An 8,744-nucleotide genomic window follows, 5' to 3' on the forward strand; every position below is an offset into this window, starting at 1 on the left:
TGAATGTTATGTACACATTTAAGCCTTACAACAGTCAATGATAAGTTTACATAACTGAATGTATTAAACATAAATTTTCACAATGCAATTATTGCCCATATTATTAAGATCTCTTGTTACTTTCATGTTGTGTATGTGGGGGATAGGAAATGTAACTATGTGGATTGCACCATTCTTTTCTTGGGTTCTTACCAATGGTGGGAAAGTCATGACACCCATTTGATTCTCATTTTAAAAATGTATTGAAATCCAGAGATAGTACAGTGAATAGGATACTTTCCTTGCAAGCATCCTACCCATTTAATCTCAGTCATGAACTATGGTATCATGTGTTTCTGCAGGAAAGATTCCTGAGTATAGAGGCAGGTGTAAGTTATAGTAGGGTGTAGTTCTAATAAAAAAAATCATGTAAGAATTTCACATATCAAAAACATAGAGACTTATTAAATCAGAAAGTTAAATTTAAAGGAAGAGAACTCCCCTGTTGCTGGCAGAGTGATTTATATCCTGTAGAGAATGATAGTGGTGCATTAGTTACTAGGAGAGACTATGAGATTGGGCAAATGATTGAACTCAACTGTTGTTGATTTGGTTGGCAGTACTTGGAATCCTCTCATTTTGTGAAGATAGCCATCAAATACTTGTGTTTGAGATGCCATTGACTTACATGAACTTTGAGTGTGGTGCATACTACCATCTTTTATGCAGGGAAGGAAAGGGCAATAACCTACAATTCCCAGGGCTAAATTCAGATCTGTACTTGGCAGTTGCTTTGGGCCATGCTCAGGGGATCATGCAGTGCCAGGAACTGAATGCAAGAATCCCACATTCCAGGCAGGCATTCATCCTCTTCAGATTAGTCTCTGATCCTTATCATCATCATTGTAAAGATAAAATGTAATTAATCTATCCAAATTCATATTCTCTACTAAGTCTTCCTTCCTTCCTTCCTTCCTTCCTTCCTTCCTTCCTTCCTTCCTTCCTTCCTTCCTTCCTTCCTTCCTTCCTTCCTTCCTTCCTTCCTTCCTTCCTTCCTTTTCTCCCTCCCTCCCTTCCTTTCCTCCCTCCTTTCCTTCCTTCTTTCCTTTCCTACCTCCCTCCCTTCCTTCCTTTCCTCCTTCCTTTCCTCTCTCCCATCCTTCCTCCCTCTTTCCCTTCCTCCCTCCCTCCTTCTTCCCCTCCCTTCCTTCCTCTCTCCCTCCCTCCCATGCTCCCTCTCTCCCTCCTCCCTCCCTTTCTCCTTCTCTTCCTTCCTTCCTCTCCTTCTTTCTTTCTCTTTCTTTCCTCTTCTTCCTTCCTTCCTCCCTTTCTTCCCTCCTTCCTTTCTTACTCTCCTCCCTCCTTTCCCCCTTTCTTTCCTCCTTTCATCCCCTTTCTTTCCCTCTTTCCTCCTTCATCTCCTTTCTTTACATCCTTCTTTCTTCCTTCCCTCCTTACATCCATCCCTGCTTCCTTCCCTCAGTCATTTCTTCCCTCCCTCCTCCCTTCCTCCTTTCTCTCTCCTTTCCCTCCCTCCTTCCCTTCCTTCCTTCCTTCCTTCCTTCCTTCCTTCCTTCCTTCCTTCCTTCCTTCCTTCCTTCCTCCCTCCCTCCCTGCCTCATTCCCTTCCTTCTTCTCTTCCTCCCTCCCTTCCTTTCTTCTTTCCTCCCTCCCCCTCTCCCTTCCTTCCTTCCTTCTGTATTTTCCCTTGATTTCTTGCTTGCTTTTCTGCTATCTTTATTGATTTCTTGCTTTAGTTTTTTTTTTTTTTTTGCAAATCTCAGTGGTGCTCAGGGTTTACTCTTAACATTGCTAGGAATTACTTCTGGCAGTGCTCAGGGGACGGACCTATAGGGGTGCCTGAGACAGAATCCAAATCTGCCACATGCAAAACAAGCTTACTACCCACTATATCTTCTTTCCAGTCCAAATATTGGTATCTCGTGATTTACCTGCTTTATGGGGAAACTATAATTTATGATTCAATTGCTTGATTCCCCTCTCCTCTATTTATATAAGCTGTTCTTGCTTCTTGGGTTCCCTCTGGAAATTCCTATGGGTTTCTTTCTCTGGAGATTAAGTCCAAGACTTATTCTGATATGGCAAGGAGTGACTTGAAGTAGTGGAAATGAATTAACATTGCAGCCTCTTAGGATTGCAGGTCAAGCATAAAACATTGCTGAAAATTAAAATTGGAAAAATATGTACTTAGTATATTATTTTTTCTTGCTTTTCTACATTTGTGTATTTTAATTATAATATTCATGGAATTTTGTTTGCTACTTATATTTTATTTTGACAAGCAAAATAAAACAAAAATGAAACCTATCATACTCTTTGATCCTATCTCTTGTGATACAAAAAATAATAATTTGGTACTGATGGAAGATAGAGAATAAATTTTAAATTTAAAAAGTCATTTTATTTTTAAAAACTTCATTTACTCTTTTAAATTTTCTTTGTGCCTCTTTTTCTCAGTGTGGGGGAGTAATTTGTGGTCATTTCCCAATTACTTACTGTATTTGAAAACCATTGGAGAGGATAATGATAAACTCAATGCTGACCTTGTGTTGTATCTATGAGACACGTGGATTCTTTTCAGATAGATCGAGCAAATGCAGAGCATCATAGAATCTTGAATATTTCTGAGGCAGATTTATTGTACACTTGATTGAATTTGATTTTTTGTGCAAGTGAAATTATTCATTCATTGATCCACATCAATATTACTGCTTCTGTTTCATTGTCTCCCCTCAAGTTTGGTACTTTAATCATATAAGAAAAAGTCTATGAAAAAGTATGATCAACACTACCAAATTATGTGGTAAGCTGCAGTGGATTGATCTATTCAGCTTTCTATGGGTTTGTTGTAGGAAAAAAAATGTTAAGGTCAGCTCTGTTGACATCTTTCACACCATGAAGTCTTTAGCTCATTAACTTTCTTTATCTTTTTCTCCAAAGAAATGACTCTGATGCTGAAGGTAGCAGGTTTTGCTCAGTTGGGGGTTCTCCATTGTGGGCTTTTTTTCCTTTGCTGTCCAACACAGTGTGGCTTTGGCAATTATTAGCAGACCTGTCCTGAAACAATGACTCCCTATGGTTCATCGAGACTATGGTTTTTCCTAATAGAAGGACATAATTGGAGAATCCACTAGTGGCCCCAAATCTGAAAAGATTTTTTGTGGCGAGTTAGTGGTATCATATTTAGATGTACTGCCTCAGTTTTTTATGCTTTAGCTCTTGTACATATGCCCAAATATAGGCTCTACATTTGGCCACTTGAGAGGACATTAAGAAAGTAGGAAAAAAGCAGGGATCACCACCCATTGGTTTGGAAATGAGTCAGAATCTCAAGGTACTATTACTTGGAATCATATAAATATCCTCTAAATCTCATTTTCAGAAATGAATTTCTGCTTTCCTTTCATGGTAATCAATATTTGCTGCCCTACCTTAGCCACCAAACACAGAACCCATATTAACATTCAAACTAACAATATTTAAACAGGAAATTTGAACTTGATCCATGGATTATAGTCTTTACCCTTCAAACAAGACAAAGTTTACATAATCAGTCTTTGTACTTTTTTTTTTTGGTGTGTGTGTGCCATGTCTGACATTTTTCCCTCGTGTTGGCCTTTCCATTTTTAATACGATGTTCTGAGCAAAAATAAAAACCTTCAGAAAACAGGAAATCTTATTACCACATAAACAATGTTTTCTCATTTCTTAATCTAAAACTAAAAAAGGATTAGTTGCACTCTATTTTCCAACCAGAAACCCAGTGGTCTGGTCTCTGTAGATCCGGTGAAATTAGTGGACTCCTTACAGTTTCCTCAAGTCTGATTGATCTTGGTTGCTTAAAATCACATATGAATGGCTTTATAACTCTGATTTCTTAGTTTTCCAAAGTACAAATTAAAGCAAACCAGGCAGAACAAATAAAGTATTTTGGTATCAGTGATAAACACAGATTTTCATTCATTCATGTATGTGTTTTTTCCCACTCTTGATTTTATTGATTTCATGATGTGTATATTCTTTTGTTGACTAGATATTTATTATGCATTCAGGAGAAAGCAGATGATACCTCATCGGGTCTTGAGCAAAGAAGGTAGAGAAGAATAATTAGAAGTAAATAAAGAGTATATTTGAAGAGCATGATGAGAAAATTTATTCGAAAGAAGACATAAGCCAAATTAAAATAGTGAGGACTATGACCTGTGTGATAGGAGAGATGAATCGTAACACTAAAAAGGATCTTAAAATTGAATATTAATCTTAGACTTGAATATTAGTGAAGAGAGCTGGAAGAGAATTCATGGAACAGACAACCATGTGGACTTAAAGAAAATTTATTATTACTAAGGGACACGTCAGCTGTTAAGAATTTTGGATGAATTAACTACTGGACAAAGGTGTGACTTCTAATAAAAATTTTATTAGACAGCATACAATAGTGAGACTGGTAATGTAAAATAAAGAACAAAATCAGTCAATGTTGCTTTAGATGCTGAGGGAAAAGAAACAATCATTCACTGTTGGTAGGATTGTCAACCATCTTAACCCTTTTGGAAAACAATATGGTCATTTCTCAAAATAAACAAATCTGAAAATTGAACTTTCATATGACTTAGCAATTCCACATGTCAGTATCTACACTAAAGACTCCGATGTTCATGGCAGCACTATTCACAATTGTCAAGATCTGGAAACAACTCACATGACCAGGAGTAAATACAAGGATAAAAAATTGTAGTATATATACAATGCAGACTACCACTTGGGTGAATAAAAAAAAATCCACAAATTGCAATCATGCAATTTGCTGCACTAGATGGGACTGGATGGTATCAGGCTGAATGAAGTTAATCAGAAGAGTCTTTCTGAATCATCTAATCTATTTGGGAATTCTATATTTCCCAAGATCACTTGCCTGCCTAATCTATTTCTAGGGATGCAGATTAATCTACTGTGAGTTTTTTGACTTTAAGAAAAACTACCTCATCACACTGATTCCTGGAGATTCCCAGGATCTTTCTTTGAATGTCAACATTTGGTACAATCGGCTAATTTGCTATTCATGCCACCAAATTATCTTTCTTTCTAGTCTCCCTAATTCTCTTTTCCTTCTCCTAGAAAATAGACCACAAATAAGCATTAATTAAATATTTATTATTTAAATTTTACTTTGTGAAAGTCCATTGATGGGCCTAAAAATGATGCTTGCTGATTTTAATGAACTCCAAAATCCACTCTCATCTCTAAAGGGATAAAAGGAATATCTGCTCCAGTCCTATTTGGCAAAGCTTCTCTGCCTCCACTTTCCTTTTTATCAAATTAGCATTATCAATAAAGAAAAATATTATTAATTTAATGTACGCTTTTGAGTCACTTAGATAATGGGAAAGTTTGGATGCAGATTCAATTATCAAGTCCCCCACATTTTCAACAGTATCTGAACCAAGAATGGTCCATTAATTACCTGTATTGTCAGGGGAGTCACTTGGGAGACATTGGAACAAAAGGATCATTCATTAGCAGAAAAGAAAATGGATGGTGTTTGAGTTCTTCATATCTCGGTCCCATGCCAACTATGAAAATGCCTAGCTGCAACTCTGAGCAATAGATTCCTGGAATTGCAGAGGATTTAATCATGTATTTAGAAGACCAGTATATGCTTTGCATCATTACCCACACATACAGCTTCTTTTTGGATTTCTGCTGCAGAGAACAATACTGGTGTTAGTAAAAACTTGCATATCTTGAAATTGCTTTCTAACCCAATTTCTCTGAAACTGGTTTCAAATGCAAGGAAGTTCAGAATAATAGTATATAGCGAATAGTGAATTTGCCTTGCGTGCAGCTGACCCAATTTCGACCTCCAGCATCCTATATGGTCCTCCAGCCTGCCAGATTCTGATCACAGAATCAGGAGTAACCTCTGAGCACTGCAGGGTATGGCCCCAAAACAGACAACAACAAAAAGCTTTCTTTGATCTGTGTGACACAGCTATCTCCTTTGGCTTTTGGTATCCAGAGACTTTCATGGAGTCACACATGCTTATCTTGGTTTATGTGTCATTTTCTCTACTGACACATAATCTTTGTAATATGTAATTGTGTATAGAATGCTTTCTGGAATTACAAAATCAAATAATTTGATTCCTGGAGCTGGAGAAGGTACAGTGTATAAGACATCTGCCTTGTATGTGGCCAACCTGGGTTTGATTCCTGATATCCAATATGGAGCACCACTAGGAGAGATCCCTGATTGGACAACTAGGAGTAAGCCTTGAGCACAACTAAAATGTCTCCCAACTCAAAATAATAATACTAATTTTATTCCTAAAATGAATCATATACTAAAAAGTACATAGCTAGATGCTTAGATTTATGAAAATTCTTCAACCAGTTCCTTATTCCATCTACCTTTCATAATTCATCACATAGTTATTAATGTATAGCAATATGTCAAGCATAGTAGCACAGCAAGCATCAAGTCATGCCCAGACTTCAAAAACTGCTAATATACAGAGATAATGGCGAGTAAAAGCACTGGTGCAGGAATTCTAAATCTGATGCTTTTGTTATACACTTTCAAGAACTTACCAATTCATAAACAGTTTAGTTGTCTTCATAGTATTATTGTGAAGACTAAATGATGCATGTAAATATGAGATTATCCAGTGCTTGCCATTTGTTAAGTGCTCACAAAATGTCAACTGACATCCGTGTTATTTTTATGAGTGTCACCCTACTATTACCACCAGGTTAGAAGAACAAAGTAGTTAAGTGTGCCCTGTGACCTATCGATGCAATCAAATCTTGACTTCGATACTAAAAATGTGAGTGACCTTTAGCAAGATACTTAACTTCTTCACACCTTTATTTCCTGTTGGATGGAGATTATAGTGGTAGTTCTCAGTAGAAAATAACCTTGTAGGGATCAGTGGCATTTATGTCTTGCACTTTGCAATAACCTCAGCTCAAAGAGTTGAGTAAGGGGCTCAATAAATATCTGTTGAATTCCTAGAATTATTGAGTAAAATTAATTCATAATTAGAAAGCCTAGGAAAATGCCTAGATTATATGTTTGTTTAATGTTATTGTGTTATCTTTATTTTTCTAATTATCATTATTATCAAGACGTTATCGCTTTCTCTGTTGGACATTCAAATATATCTCCTTGGATATACTTTCTTCATTAGATTTTTAAATGGACTTACCCTTACTTTACCCTCCTACCCACTATGCATTGCTCTGGTGCTCCCTAGATATTTTTTAAAACAGTATTTTTGTATCCTCTGCTTAAACACTGAGAAATGCAATGTTACTGGATTAAATTGTATTTCACTTTCTTTCCTTTTTTCCCCCCAGAAACTCTATACGATTTTCCATTATAACTGTTAACATCTTACATTTCTAGTAGCAATTTATAAGGTTGACTTTTCTGGACAACTTCACCAATTCTTTCATTTCTTTTCTTCCTTCTAGTAGCCTAAAGTTCTATCAGGTATAAATTGATTTCTCACTGTGGTTTGACTTTCAATTTCTTAATAATATTAGGTTATTATTATAGTTTTTTAATATGGAACACTTCACAAATTTGTGTGTCATCCTTGCTCAGGAGCCATGCTAATCTTCTCTGTATCATTCTAATTTTAGTATATGTGCTGCTGAAGCGAGTACAGATTATTATTATCCTATTGCATGTCAATTGCATCTAAGTGTGTCTTCTTTGAATAAATGCCATTTTTAAAATATTTTTATTGTGATCAAAGTGAATCAGAAGTCATTCACAGTAATATTTAAGGTACATAGTGACAATGAATTAGAGCCATTCCAACCACCAGTGTTGTTCTCCCTCCACCCCTGTTCCCAGCATGCATCCCATAGCTCCCCCTGTTGCCCCCTGAATTGTTAGTATAACAGGTTATCCTTTTATATAGTTTGTTGTAGATTGGGTATTCATTCTGGTGTCGTTGTCTTTGGATTTGGTGCTTAAGTCTGATCATTTTTTTATTTCCACCCAATGTTCATACGACTAGTTGTTCCTGGTACTATTCCGCCCCCCCCCCCAATTTATGAGGGAGAACAAGATAATTCAAGTTCTGTAGTTCTGTTGGAAAAAGAAAGGAAAAAAATAAAACTGGGAGGAATCCATCTTGAGGCTGTAAATGTCAATTTAAAAGAAGAAAGAAGGGGGCCGGAGAGATAGCATGAAGGTAAAGCATTTACCTTGCATGCAGAAGGACTGCTGTTTGAACCCCAGCATCACATATGGTCTCCCGAGTCTGCCAGGACTGCGGAGAGCCATGAGGAACCCCTGAGCACTGCCTGCCGGGTGTGACCCAAAAACCAAAACCCAAAAAACCCCAAAACAAATAAACAAACAAAAAACAAAAAAACAAGCAAAGACAAAAAACACAACAGCAGCAACAAAAATAATCATCACTTAAACAAAAACCACAAGAAAGAAAAAAAAAGGAGTGAGAAAAGTAAAAAAAAAAAGAAGGGCTGGTGTGTCAAGGCTTTGTGTTTTTTTTGCTTTGTTCTGTTTTGGTTTGGCTTTTTGCATAGGCACGATAAGTATTGGGGAAGTTAGAGGGAATTCCCTTGGCCTAAGAAATACAGAGTTTCTCTATCCTTGAAGCATACTGTCATGGGAGCAACTATAGCTCCATACTCGTTCATCATCAAACCCCAAGGTCTTTTTATGGTGCCAAGGAACTTTCTGCTCAGTTTTGGATGACAAATAAGTC

At 36.8% G+C, this 8,744-nt stretch overlaps 1 non-coding gene across 1 annotated transcript; it reads right to left on the minus strand.

Annotated features, from left to right (window-relative positions):
- Positions 1–7,564: 7,564 nt before the first annotated feature.
- LOC126033082 (U6 spliceosomal RNA) lies at positions 7,565–7,671 on the minus strand. The gene has a single exon (XR_007504239.1). It is a non-coding gene; the product is annotated as a U6 spliceosomal RNA (small nuclear RNA).
- Between the last annotated feature and the right edge of the window lie 1,073 nt (positions 7,672–8,744).

Source organism: Suncus etruscus, chromosome 16 (assembly GCF_024139225.1).
Source record: "Suncus etruscus isolate mSunEtr1 chromosome 16, mSunEtr1.pri.cur, whole genome shotgun sequence".
Taxonomy (NCBI): domain Eukaryota; kingdom Metazoa; phylum Chordata; class Mammalia; order Eulipotyphla; family Soricidae; genus Suncus; species Suncus etruscus.